Source organism: Trifolium pratense, linkage group LG2, assembly GCF_020283565.1.
Source record: "Trifolium pratense cultivar HEN17-A07 linkage group LG2, ARS_RC_1.1, whole genome shotgun sequence".
Lineage (NCBI taxonomy): Eukaryota > Viridiplantae > Streptophyta > Magnoliopsida > Fabales > Fabaceae > Trifolium > Trifolium pratense.
In genome coordinates, this window is record NC_060060.1 from 833,400 (window position 1) to 848,008 (window position 14,609).

The window sequence follows — 14,609 nt, forward strand, 5'->3', positions numbered from 1 at the left end:
GTATAAAATATGTTTGTCTCTTTAGCTCATTCAATTAATTACTTGATCTTTCATTATATTTTTTTTATTTCTTTTTTATCCCTTCATAATAGTGAAGGGAAACTCTAAAAATAAATTTAATATGGTTGAATCATTACAAAATTTTTTTTTGAGTATCCATCCTAATCTTAATGCAAGGTTTTCGTACGGGTGCATTTGTACGGGTCTATTGAATTTTATTCGATATTTGAGTTTGTCACTATATCAAAGTAGAAAATTTATTTAAAATTAAATATTTAAAAATTTGTTATATAATATTGTTAAAATATAAGTGGAAATAAAAAAAAAAGTCGAATTATTGTGTTTATTATTTCTTGTAAACTCATTTATTCAATTTTTTATGTTTCAATAACAAATAATGATCCCGTGTTAATTATTGTTAATCTTTTGATTCACAATAAAGAACGGAACAAACAAAACAGAATTGGACAAGTAAGTTACAACGCCACTTTTTGTTCTTCACCTTGTTTGATAATCGCTTTACAGCACAAGACAAAATGTGCAAAATTACTATAATATCCTCTATATTGTGTAATGTTTCATTGGAATAATATTAAAAATAAATATATCAAATTTCCAAACTGTTAAGTTTTTTGCTATTTATCAAAAAGCTATTATGATATTATGAAATTAAAAAAATGTTATATAATTTCTTTTAATGCATAAATAAAATTATAATTATAATTATATAATAAATCTGAATATATTATTGTGCAACCCAGAAAATGTCAAAACTAAAATTTAAATTCAAAACAAGTGACAAACTAGGACATGGATTATTATTGAAAAGCATACCAAAACAAACAATTACTAAGTAGGAAGTACTAACCAAAAAGCATGGTTTCGTTTTAAAAAAAAAGGTTATAATTTTATAAAAATATTTTGTGCGGCTGGTGGCATTGAAAAACTGATAATTATCAAGGCAATATTGTCCTACATTGTCCAGTGGGTAACAAGTTTCAGATCAAACGGCGGACAAATTTTGTTATCGTGTCCAGTCCTTCATTATTTAGCAAATCAAACTCATTCTTAAAGTTTTTCTAGACAATTTTTTATGTTTCAATGACAATTTTTTTATGTTTCATTGACAAATAATATGATCCCATGTTAATTATTGTGTTAATTATTTTTTGTAAACTTATTTACTAGGCAACTATGAATTAATCATCTATTTGTAGAGTTTTATTTTTGTCACTCTACTGATTCTGGGACGCGTCCTACGAAATTATCAATATACCCCTGTCCGCTACTTAAGTAACAGACACCCTACCTTTATAACGTCATCTACTTACTGAGATCTTTGAATTCAACGGTTAGATTGAAAAAATATAATGTCAATATCGAGTTATTAAGCGGAGTAAGTCAATGAAGACTTAGATATTAATTTCTGAAAATACAAATTTAAGTACAAGACTAATGGGAATCAAATCAAGTATAAATCCTCATATTAGGCAGCAAACTGTACCTACAAAATGAACAAAACCAAATTTGAAATCAGACTAGATTAAAAAAAAAAATTATTCGTCACTGGCCTTATTCAATCTAATAATGAATTTACAGTAACATACAATAGTGCAAATTAAGTTGCCGCAAATTATGCATTAAGCAAGTAATCTAGCCCTGACCATGAATATGGAAATTAAATAAACCATCCTTTAAAAGCTTTTATATAAAAGCAAGCAGGATAAATTTCTTTATATACAAAATCAATTCTTTATATAACAAAGAATGATCTGACTTTGCAATCATTTTGATCCAGAAAGAGAAAAATTTGTTGAACGCCAAAATACAAGTTCGATCGAAATAAAAGAAAATATAATTCATCATCAACAAGGTGTATACACAAACCACAAATAATCTCAATAAATCAAACATGAAGACGTATTCTGATACCACTTGTTGGAATCTCAATAATAAATAGGCTTAAATGCAGTTTTGGTCCGCCAAGTTTCCTAATTGCTCTATTTTGGTCCCCTAGTTTCAATTGCTTGATTTTAGTCTATCACTTTTACCCCATTTTGCAATTTATGGCCCCTCTTGACTATTTTGACCAATATTATGCTGACATAGATATTATATACACGTGTTTTAATTTAATTGGTCAAAACAAATGTGTATTATTTATTTTAAAAATGAAAAATAAATTGGAAGCCGAATAAACAAGGTCATGTGCGGGTTTTTTTGCTGAAAACTAGGATACATGGGTTATCCCTTACAGCACACAAAAAGGCTCCTAGCACAAGCACAACAATAATGAGCCAAAAACAAGCCAGCAAAACAGGGAAAAACAGCATAACAAGTAATTGATAAACAGAACTTGATCTCTTCATTGATAAAAATTGAACATTACATAGACCCAATTTTACTTAACCATCCACTACAATTTCTTCACTAATAACTACAATTGCTTAACTCCTAAGTATAAAAAGAAACCATAAAATCAGTGCAACAATAGTTAGAACCACAATGACTTGAACCAACAATAAAATCAGTACATTTATGGGTTCTCTATTGTCCAGGCAGTACACAGAGGTGAAAGAACACTACAATTTTCATGTCACACGTGCTATTAAAAGTGCGAGACGAATTGACACAACTCTTCGACATTCTGCTACACGACCTTCAAACAATACACACGAAGAAAAATTAAATTTAGGGTTCAAACTATACCCACGAAATTGAAGGCAACGAGTTAAACATGGAAGAAGCCAGTTAAAATTGATCGATTTGAGAGGTGAAGAAGAAGAATATGATAATCTGAGATGGGATGAGAAGAAGAAGAAAGTTGAATCTCTAAGATTTGATATGTTGAAGTAATTGGGAGAGACAACAATGCGTTTCTACAAAATAAAAATAATACTCACATGACCTTCGCTTCCAATTTATTTTTTAATTTTTAAATAAATAATACACATTTATTTTGACCAATTAAATTAAGACACGTGTATATAATATCCATGTCAGCATAATTTTGGTCAAAATAGTCAAGAAGGGCCACAAATTGCAAAATAGGGTAAAAGTGAGGGACTAAAATCAAGCAATTGAAACTAGGGGAACAAAATAGAGCAATTAGGAAATTTGGGGGACCAAACCTGGATCAATAATCTGTCTAATAACTAATTTTACAGAAATCTACTTATGACCTTCAAATTCAACATCGTCTACCAAACACATTGTAACTCCAAATTTGAGGAAATTTAAATGACAACAAGGGTAATTTCGTTAGTTTTCCGGACATGTAAATACAATTAAAAAATGACCTACATGGTGAGAGACATGATAAAAATACTAGTAGTAGTTCCATACAATAATTAATTTGGACAGACCTTCACTAAAATGATAATTAATCTTTCTCCGTAACTCCAAATTTAGTGGAGTTTGATTCTGTGAAAACTAACTCGATTGCGGTCATTTCGGTATCAGTTTGGTGAATTAAGGATCTAAATGGAATTCTGTGCGATGTTTTGAAGTTGTGACTCGAAAGCAGATTTTGTGTAGAATTTTGGGGGCATACCTTCACTAAAACGGTAATTAATGTCTCTTTATAACTCCAAATTTAGTGGGGTTTGATTCTGTGGAAAGATAACCTGATTATGGTAATTTAGGTATACATTTGGTGAATTATTGATCCAAATTGACTTGTGTGAGAAGCTTTTAAGTTGTGACTCGAAAGCAGAATTTTAGGTGGGGCAAAATTCCGATTTAATCAAAACAGGAGGGGTAAAACTGAATTTAAGCAAAAAAAAGAATATTAATTTCTTAAATGATGGCTTGAAATTATTTTAACATAAAATAGAGATTTAAAGTTAATTTTTATCACAAAAATATTTAATTTTACTAAAATGGACCAAAGTATATATTTTAATACAAGAGAGGAGAAAAATGTTATTCAAACTTCTTTGAAAACACGGGAGTATATAATTTACTAAAATAAATATAAGTGTGACAAATCATAAGAGCAACAACATAATAATTTGGTAAATTACAGGTATCATCCGTGCGTAACTGCGGAAATTAAATTTTACTGCTTTATACATAAGTATACATTCACAAGCCACTAATTTTGTGCAATGTACTTGGGACCTTCTCATAACATCCACAAATTCCAAATCCCTCAGATCCGGTCACATGAAATGGAAACCCACAGGCTGGAATTTCACCACTAATTTCACCACTAATTTCATCAATACACGGAAGATATCGACAATCATCGTTAGTTCGGCACATGAAGAACACTATTAAGAATTAAGGAACTTTATCAAAATGAGGGTGAAACAATTTGAATAAGAAAATTTAAAGGTAAAAAATATTAGAAATCCTTATACATATATGAAAGTTAGACAACAATCATTTAAAATTTCAATTTATATTAATAAAGATTACAGTTAAACAAGTTTTTAAACCGTATAAATATTCTTAAAATTTATTTTTAGTCTATATAAACAATTTCAGCAAGTTGATTTTGTCTCCTAAATATTTTATTTCATAACTTTTAATTCTTATTTTTAAGTCAATATTATTATAAATATAAATATAAAAACTCATTAAAACTTATAAAATATTGATTGGGAAATTAAAGTTTTGTCAAAGAGGTTTATACAATGTACTAAACATGAATGCCGAAAATAATAAAAATTTCAAGTAATATAGATGAGTTGACAATCCACTAGGTTAGGTAATATGCATGAGGTCCTAAGTTCGATTATTACTTACTCCATTGTAAACCCAAAACTTTATATAGATGAGTTGACTTAAAAGTAGAGATGAAAAATGGTACAGAAGATATTTGAGAACTAAAACTTGTTGAAATTTTTTATTGGAACTAAAAACAAAATTTGACATATTTATAGGGACAAAAAATTTATTTAACCCTATAAATTAATATAAAAATATCATATGATATTAAATTTTGTATAAAAATACCGGTATATCAAACTAAATTTTCAAAGCGAATTTAAAAACGATAGTAAAAATTACTTACAGCTATTTGCTATAGAAATTAATATGGAAAAAAAGATAACCATAGCATAAATAAACATATAAACTTTAACCATATTTTTACTTTTATGAATCTAGAAATAAGAATCATTTGGTAGCTTTATAGTGTGAAAAAACTTCATGCTTGTTAATTTGAAACTATTCTTAAAATCATAATTATTATTAAATTAATGTTTCTTAGATGTATGCATAAAATATGTTTGTCTCTTTAGCTCATTCAATTAATTACTTGACCTTACATTATATTTTTTTATATCTATTTTTATCCCTTCATAATAGAGAAGGGAAAATCTAAAAATCATGACAAAAATATGACCTTTTTTAGTATACATCCTAATGTAAGGTTTTTACATGGGTGTATTGGATTGAGATTTCAAAAGACTATTTTGACAAAAAAAATCTTGAGGATTTTAAAAGACTTTGTGAGATTGTATTGATTTTGTGAGACTTTTTTGAAAGACTTTTACAATCAAAATTCTTAACACAAGAATTCGTGAGATTTTATAACACAGACTCTTGAGATTTCGAGGTACTATATAGACTTTTAAGATTTTAATGACTCAATAAATTCGATACAAATTTCTTCTAAATAATGAATCAATCAATAATTAAGAATCAATGAAAATGAATTATTCCTTAAAAAAATCAATGAATCAAACAAAACAAAAAAGGAAAAAAAAACTATGAATGATAAAAAAAAAACAGCGATGATGAAATTGCAAAAAGAAGGTTGTATCGAATTATTAGAAATTGCAATATACCAAAATCAACGAATCAATATACGATGAAAAAAACAACGAAGACTTTTCTTTTTTATGAGAAATTCGTATAAAATTATTCTTTTGGTTGCAAAAAGTTGCAAATTATGTTACAGAAATTTTCCACAAGCATAGATTGAGATGAACCATATATAGTTTGGTTGTTTATTCTTGCGTATGGATGTAGACGATGACGGATTTTAAACTGGAATCATATATAATAGCCATTCAACAAGACGGTTGAAAAGTATAGGAGGTTGTAAAAGAAAGAAGGTGAACTCCAATTTTGTGGGCAGAAAAAAGTCTATAGAAGAAAAGAAAAGTCTTGAGGGTTTGAGTGGGATTGTAGGATGACAAAAGTATTTATATTCTCAACAAAAAAGTCTTTCAAAATCCATTTCACAAAAAAATCCATCAAAATCGGTAGACTTTTGAATACCGAGAGACTTTTTAAAAGTCATAAGAAATCTCAATTGAATACCTACTGATTTCGTTGCCCTGAAAAAAAAATCTTAATTGTCTTAATTGAATACCACAAGATTTATTTATATTTTATAAAAGTCTTGATTGAATATCACAAGATTCTTTTTCCACAAAAAAGTCTTTTAAAATCCTTTGAAATCTCAATAGGGAAAAATATAGTGTCGTGCTTTGTTAGATTTTTCTTCTACATAAGGTTCTGGGATTTGAAAATATAGTGTTTTAATATTCTATTTGTTCAAAAGCGTTACTTTGAGAGTCTATCTAAACCAGATTGAAAGAACACTTTTGCAGAAGTCTTTCTTTCCACCGACAACTCTAAAAGATTGATTTAGAGAAAACTTAATAGAAACGAGAGCCTCACAAACATTTGTCAGAGAATTTTACATTTGACACTAATTGTGAGGGCATAAATTCCGCCACAAAACTTTTTATATTGTTTGTGAATTTGTGATAAGATTTATTACACTTTACAAGTTACTTGATACATTATTAGTTATCCTTCCTAGTGCTTGTGTATCTTTACTTAGTGTACACCTTATATAGAGTAGTCTAGCTTCTAGTTTGTTAGAAGTTTGTTAGCAGTTTGTTAGAACTACCTTCACGTATATAAAGGTGCTTGTAACTACTTTGCTTAATCAATCGATGAAAATTGCTTTCGAAGCTTTCAATATGTTTTTTCTTCTTCAATCTTTCTCTGCGTTTTCGGTTATCTTAAACAACTTCATGATGGTATCAGAGCTCTTCTGAGCTCTGCTGCGCATCGCTTTGCTTCTTATGGCTCGTGGTGGTCATAACAACACTACCGGTGGTTCAACCACCGTTCTCGTCCAAGATCCATCGAACAATCCCGACGATGTTTACTACGTTCATCCTTCCGATGGTCCTACTTCCGTCGTGGTGAAACCTGTTCTCACTCACTCCAATTATCAAGCTTGGGCGCGATACATGAAACGTGCTCTTGGAGGTAAGAATAAGCTTAATTTTGTTGATGGAACAATTGAAGTTCCTAGTGAATTTGATCCTAATTTCAAAGCATGGAATAGATGCAATATGTTGATTCATTCAAGGATCATGAATTTTGTTGATGAATCAATTGCGCAAAGTATCGTTTTCCTTGATAATGCTATTGATGTTTGGAACGAGCTTAAGGAACGTTTTTCGCAAGGTGATTACATTCGAATTTCTGAATTACAATGTGAAATCTATAGCATGAAGCAAGATTCACGCTCTGTTTCAGAATTTTTCACTGCTTTAAAGTCTCTATGGGAAGAACTCCAATCATACATTCCTACTCCTATATACTCATGTCCAATGCGTTGTATCTGTAACACTGGTATACGCAATGCTAAGCATCAACATGAAGTTACTCGATCTATTCATTTTTTGACTGGTTTAAATGATAACTTCGATTCAGTGCGGGCTCAAATCTTGTTGATGAATCCTTTACCTGCCATTAGTCGTATTTTTTCGATGATTATCCAACAAGAAAGGCACTATAATTCCAATCACTACGATGACTCGAAAGTGCTTGTGAATGCTAGTGACAGTCGAAAGCCACAAGGTCGTGGACGTGGCTATTCATCTGGTTCGAGCTCACCTGGCTCAGGCAATAGGACGAGTATTAGTATCAAGTACGTATCAGAGAAATATCCAACAAGTATATTGATTATATCTTATTTTAAAAAATAATATTAATTGTCGATACTTCTCCGATACGATACTTCTCCGATACGTGTATCGGAAAGTATCGGACGAGTATCAATATCAAGTACGTATCAGACACAATACTTTGCAATTTTTAGAATATCGAGGCTTCACAGCATACCATTAAATGGTCCCAAGAAACCGGTCTTGCATAATTCAGTGGGTGAGAGTGAGTCATAATTCACAACAACTCACGAGTCATGCTGCCACGTCAACAAAATGGATTGGTCATGTAATATTGTCTCTATACATATAGGCAGATATGACTCGTGATAACTTGCTTAATATTCTTTCCGGTCTCATATATAAGCAAAAATAAATAAAATTGAAGGTCTAAAATATAAGCAAAGGCAACTATAATTATTATGTTTATTATCAATATTCCAATTTTACCCTTAGTTTCACTTTTATCAATAATAAAGTAATTTAATTTAAAACAAAAATTAAGGGTATAATTGAAAATGACATACTTTATCTAATCATTTACTCCACTTTCTTAAAGGATGTACATTTTTGTTTTCTTGCTTATATTCAACACTAGAGGAGTATTGTCTAAATTATTTACCATTTATACCATCATCAAAATGACCACAACAAACAGGACCCGAATTTCCTACCGTATGATTTTAATGTAGTTTCAAGCAGTAACATATCACAACCATCTATTTCAGATAAGACGGTTTTGATTTAACACACAGTTTTATATATTTAAAAAATCTCATCCACATGTTTTTGATCGTACATTTTGATCCAAAACTGTGTGAAAACATTACCTGTTTGGACAGCATCAAATTATGTTCCCAACAAACACGGCTTTCTCCCTCACAAGATAAGCAGCCTTGCAATCGATATTGCATCAAAGGGGCTTATAAAAAAAAAAAAAAATATTGCATCAAAGGGTGTGTTTATGTTTTATATATATGCTTGCATTTCCGTGACTTTAGTTTATGGATCGGCTTAAGATTCTATCTTTTGTTTTGGAACTCTTGTATTCATGTACTTGCGTGTGTATTTGAACTTTTTATGTGTTGTAACTTTAATGTGTCCAGTATCAATTATCTACGACCCGGTTATATTCTAGACTATGTAATGTGGGGTGTTATAGTTATTGTTTAATTGTTGATGACTAAATTTGTTACATTTCAACAATAAAAAGGGATAGCTTTTTTCCAACAATTATTATCCACAATTCTTTTTTTTTTTTTTAAAAAAAATAAAGTTTTTTATTGTAAAACGAACAAGTCACAAAATGGTCAAATGCTTCTTCAACAAATTAATAAAAGTTTTTAACGTAGAACTAACAAGGCACAATATGCTAAAATCGTTCTCTAAGAAAATGACGAGTTTTGTGTATGTGAAATTGAGTTTTACACTTGTACTAACCCTACTTATTTGATGGTTTCTCTCCCGACCTCCCTCATTTCTTTTCTATCTCTTGAATTTTCGTTTTTGTCTTTGGGGTATTTCGGTTTATACGAATCGAACTTTTTTGTCATGCTAAAAAATTTCAGTTTATATAAACCGAAATATTGTGTTCCAAATTTTTTTTTCAGCTTTCCTGCATAAATTCTGCATAAGACCCTCAACTTCCACAATTTATTTGAAATATTAAACGATGTCCGATTTGAGTAAACGACCACTCGTTGGAATGCTTAGGGTGTAAAGAATACAAATATAATTTTTGTTTTGAGGGTTAACTATCCAATTGGTTCAGTTTGACCAAATAATGGGTACTGGTACAGAAACAGAGCATAAACTTTTCTTAAACTTGTAGGTAGATTTTCTCATAGTATACTTAATGAAATTTAACAATTCCGGTGTCAATCTTGTATTATATTTTGTCTTATTTACACTTGATTAAAAATCATTAGCATACGACTTATATTCAGAGAGTTATGATAAATTTACCACAGGTATCTCTACAACATTTTGCAGAAACTTTTCTCAAACTTGTAGGTAGCTTTTCTCATACTATACTTAATGAAATTTAACAATTCCGGTGTTAATATTGTATTAAATTTTGTCTTCTTTACACTGGATTAAATATAATTAGCATACGACCTATATTTAGAGAAATATCCTAAATTTACCACAGGTAGCTCTACAACATTTTATAGAAACACTTTTCTCAAACTTGTAGGTAAATTTTCTCATATTATACTTAATGAAATTTAATAATTACGGTGTCAATCTTATAGTAAAGTTTGTCTTCTTTACACTGGATTAAAAATCATTAGCATACGACCTATATTCAGAGAGATATGCTAAATTTACCACAGGTAGCTCTAATCGAATTTTCACATAAATTTTCCTTCTTTTTGGGGGGTATATGTTATTTCGGTTTATATAAACCGAATTTTTTTTCCATGTTTAAAAACTTCAGTTTATATAAATCGAAGTTTGTTGGCAAAATTTTTTCATACCGCAAGGGGCAAAATGAGATTTTTGGGGGGTAGAAAAGAAATGAGGGGGGTCAGGAGAGAAAAGTTCTACTTATTTTAGTAGAATGGAATTTGTTAGGCCCAAAACCATATTTTTTCTAACCCTAAATCCATACATGATTGTCTCTTTGGATGTTTTCTCTCCCGACCTCCCGTGATTCTTTTATACCCCCCAATAATCGAATTTCCCTTGCAAAAAACTTCGGTTCGCAAAAACCGAATTTTTTCTAGTGCAAATTCAGAGTAAATTTCGGTTTTTATAAACCAAAATTTGTTTTCAAGGCAAAAATAAACTTCGGTTTCTACAAACCGAAGTTTTTTGCAAAGGCAAAATTGGAAATTCAGAGGGTATAAAAGAAACATGGGAGGTCGGGAGAGAAAACATGGTCTCTTTGTTATTCCCCATTCCTTCTTCAACTTTTTTTTTTGAATGGCAAATAAATCCATTCTTCAACTTTATTTATGTTGCTTTTGCTCACCGTTTTGTTTCTTTCTTTTTTTCGATGGATTCTTCTCCTTGTTACACTTTTTTTTTTTTCTTTTATTTTTCTGAGTATTCTTAAATTTATGTTGTGCTTTTCACAATGACTACTCTTTTCTTCTACTAGGAGCTTCATAAGCAAACTAGGTTTTCGATTTGAATTTATTTAATCCATTTTAAATTAGATTTTTGATTTCGACATCAGCCCATGATATTCTTGATTTGATACCTTAATCAAACCAATTGTGCGTTCAATTTTTAGTCGAACCAATTTATTGTCCTGACCAGGTCTGATATTTATATCATTGGATGAAGATCTAAATTAACACATATTTACTACAAGAAAACAACCATTTAGCGATTGCCTTTGGCCGTCACAAAGTCCAAAAAAAGTCACTAAATGCACAGGGACGGAATCAGAAAAAATAGTTGCGGGTGACGAAAAGATAGTATGTGCCAAACAACATCGATCAACAATAACTAACTTTTACTATTAAAATAATTCAATAATTAATTTATGAGTTACGTATAATATTGTCGACGAACCGTTGGTAGAAACCAAATTTGATATCTACGGGAACAATTCTTTATCAGATTTAATTAACTTACCTCGCGATCAAACTCATAAGAAATTCCTTCTTCTAAAGATTAGAAGAATAGTATAAAATTAAAAATTCGAACAAATTAATTATTACTATACAACAATGGCCAATGTAAACTTTTCCTTTTATAAAAAAAAAAAAAAAAAACAGAGTAAAACAAGATACTAGGAAGTCGGTTATTATTTATCATTGCCATGATTTATCTTTGATGCAAATGTCATTTGTTAATTAGTGGATCCATTATAAAATATATATTATATGCCATTAGTTAGAAAGGTGTGATGAATTGTTCTTTTTTTTTTTTTTGACAGTTGTGATGAATTGTTCTATACAGTGGGGAACACTTATTATCTTAGATAAGATAAGATTAACAGGGGCGGATATCATGTACATATACAAAGAAGCTGATGTGATTCCTGAACTTATCGACGGCCAGGACCGTCGCAAACTAATGGGCTATGGCCCTTTATCTTGTAGTGATTGCAGACTAATGGGCTAGAAGTTTGTTTTATTTTTTTTAAAACTCAACGGTACCACTCCATACCCTAAAAAAAAAAGTACCACTCCATACATATCTACATTGAGTAAAGAGAATCCATTAGTTTATATTTCATGTATTTTGGAATATATGTTAATTAATAAAATCTATTTAATAATAGTTATAAATTCACTCACTTCGTATCACGTATTGCAAACTTTCTCTATCGTGGATTACTATTCATCCAATGCTCTACTTCTCTATCATGTCACCGTTATTCATCAACTTATATAATTTTCTCTTTCAAAATCACTTCTCTCACTTTGTTCCACACATAACCTAATTAAAAGTTGAGTAGAATGTCAATAATAAAAAAAAAACTACCACGAGAAGACATATAATATTATAAAGCATTCTTGAAGAATACTAATGCAATTAAAGGAAAGTATCAAGACTATGAAAGAAGATGATGAATAATGAAGAAAAAGAGAATGGGGCAAGAGATCAAGTCACCGGTGTCTTAATAATTTTCGTGGTGTTCTTATAAGATTAATTGATAGACATTCAAAGTAGTACTGCTCTTTTGTGTTTTCTAGCTTCTTTGTTTGGCATAGTCTTTAATTTACGATTTTGATATTATGCGCATGACCACTTGTTTTTTTTAGTACTTGGTTTTATTACGGTCTAAAAGACTTGTGATTTGTATTTTAATTATTTTTTTATAGATGTATTTTGATTCTTTGTATTTGTATTTTAATTTTTTTATAAATATAATTCGCTGATTAAAAAAAAATGAACGAAAAACATAACTTATAAATAATATCCAAAAAAATTAAAAATTAAGCGATTGATGCTAATTATTTAATAAAAAATAACAAAAATATCTAATTTTGCTGTTGAGGTATAAAAGTTATAACAACAATTTATATTGTTGAAAAAAATAACTTATTGCAGCGACTTTAGTTGTTGACAAAAATAGATTTTTGCAGCGACTTTAGTTGTTGACAAAATTACATTTTGCAGCGACAATAGTCATAATAAGACAACAATAATTGTTGTTGCAAAAATAGTAGTTATGGCAGTGACATTAATTGTCCTTGCAAAACTTTTCGCAACGGCACTTTTGTGAACGACATGCAACGATAATTTTTTTGCTGCGAAAAAATATATTTCACAGCAACTTTGTATTTTTCTTAACAACATTTGTCGCTGTCAATTTTTTTTTCTTGTAGTGATTTTGATTTTAATAAAAACTGGTTATGTTGTTTTGATTCATTTGATAATGCTTATGCCAGATAATTGTGATCAAGAATAATGGGCTTTGGACACTGATTCGGATTTGTGTAGACCAAGGTGTAGGCCCAACTCTATGATCTATGATAGGTGGTACTAGGGTCTTGACCGGCTAAAGCCCAACACACACCAAGACCCATCTAAATCGGATAAAGGGGAAGAGCTTCACACGTCTTAACGTGCTCGTATCAGAGGACAATACAAGTGTTATCTGTGAAAAATCCTCTACACAAGGGGACCCCACTATATTGTAAACCCTAAAAATTATCATACTATATATATATATATATATATATATAGTATGACATTATGCGCCTCTATTTACACTCTTTTAAACCTCATTCAAATACTGACTTGAGTGTTAGAATGCTAACATTTGTGCAGGTACCTTTTCCCCCATCAAAAACAAAGATATCTCCAGTATCTTCTATAATGCGCCGTAGCAATGGCAAGAACAAAAGGGGATGGTGAGTGGCAATGCATGAGTAGCAACTAGGATGGAGGGTGAAGGATGGCTTAAGATGAGTTCGACGGTGTGGATGAAATTGCCGGTAGTGATTAGAAGAGTTGCAAAGAGTGTGACCGATGATCTGTAATTGTAGATTTTCAGGTAGGCGTCCGTCGATAAAAGTTGGGTTAGGAAGACATTTATTCTTTTATTGCTTTTAGTGTTTGGAGTCGCTCTGTTAGGATGGTCATGAGGGAACTCTAAATTTTCATTCTAGTTGTAGATTTTCAATCGAGACTTTGTTATTTAAGAATTGAGGATATTTATGGTGTATTAATTTTAAATTCTGCCGTAACATGTTTTTTTATATAGTTAGTAATTAGTTGAGTTAAGCTTGAGTAACACTCTTTTTAAAATAAAATAACCAACGATTTTAATAACCATTCAAGTGTAATTATTTTCCATATATTACTTGATAAAATCGTACTAATAACAAACGATTATACAAATAAAATCAATGGGAATGTGGGGTATTACAATTGATGGCAAAGAAAAATGCACTTATTTTGATTTAAATATTTGACGGTTTAATAAATCTTCCTGTTTAGGATTGATGTTTCACTTGGGATCCGAATCCTCTTCTATACGAGCTTTCTTCTGCCATATGTGCAAGACTAATTTAAACGATTGAGTTTATATTTTCGACTTCCCTTCCCGTGTAATTATCTTCCATATATTACTTGATAAAATCATACTAATTACCAACGATTATACAAATAAAATCAAGGCTAAATTGCACTTTTGGCCCCCTAAGTTTCAGAAAGTTGCGATTTTGGACCCCTATGTTTCAAAATAGCAGTTTTGACCCCCTATGTTTACTCCCT

The 14,609-nt window shown here is 30.2% G+C and overlaps 1 long non-coding RNA gene across 1 annotated transcript; it reads right to left on the minus strand.

The window, feature by feature from the left end:
- Positions 1–4,051: 4,051 nt before the first annotated feature.
- On the minus strand, positions 4,052–5,331 carry LOC123907148. The gene is made up of 2 exons (XR_006809167.1): positions 5,021–5,331; positions 4,052–4,274 (listed from the first exon to the last, which is right to left on the minus strand). It is a non-coding gene; the product is annotated as an uncharacterized LOC123907148 (long non-coding RNA).
- Positions 5,332–14,609: the final 9,278 nt, after the last annotated feature.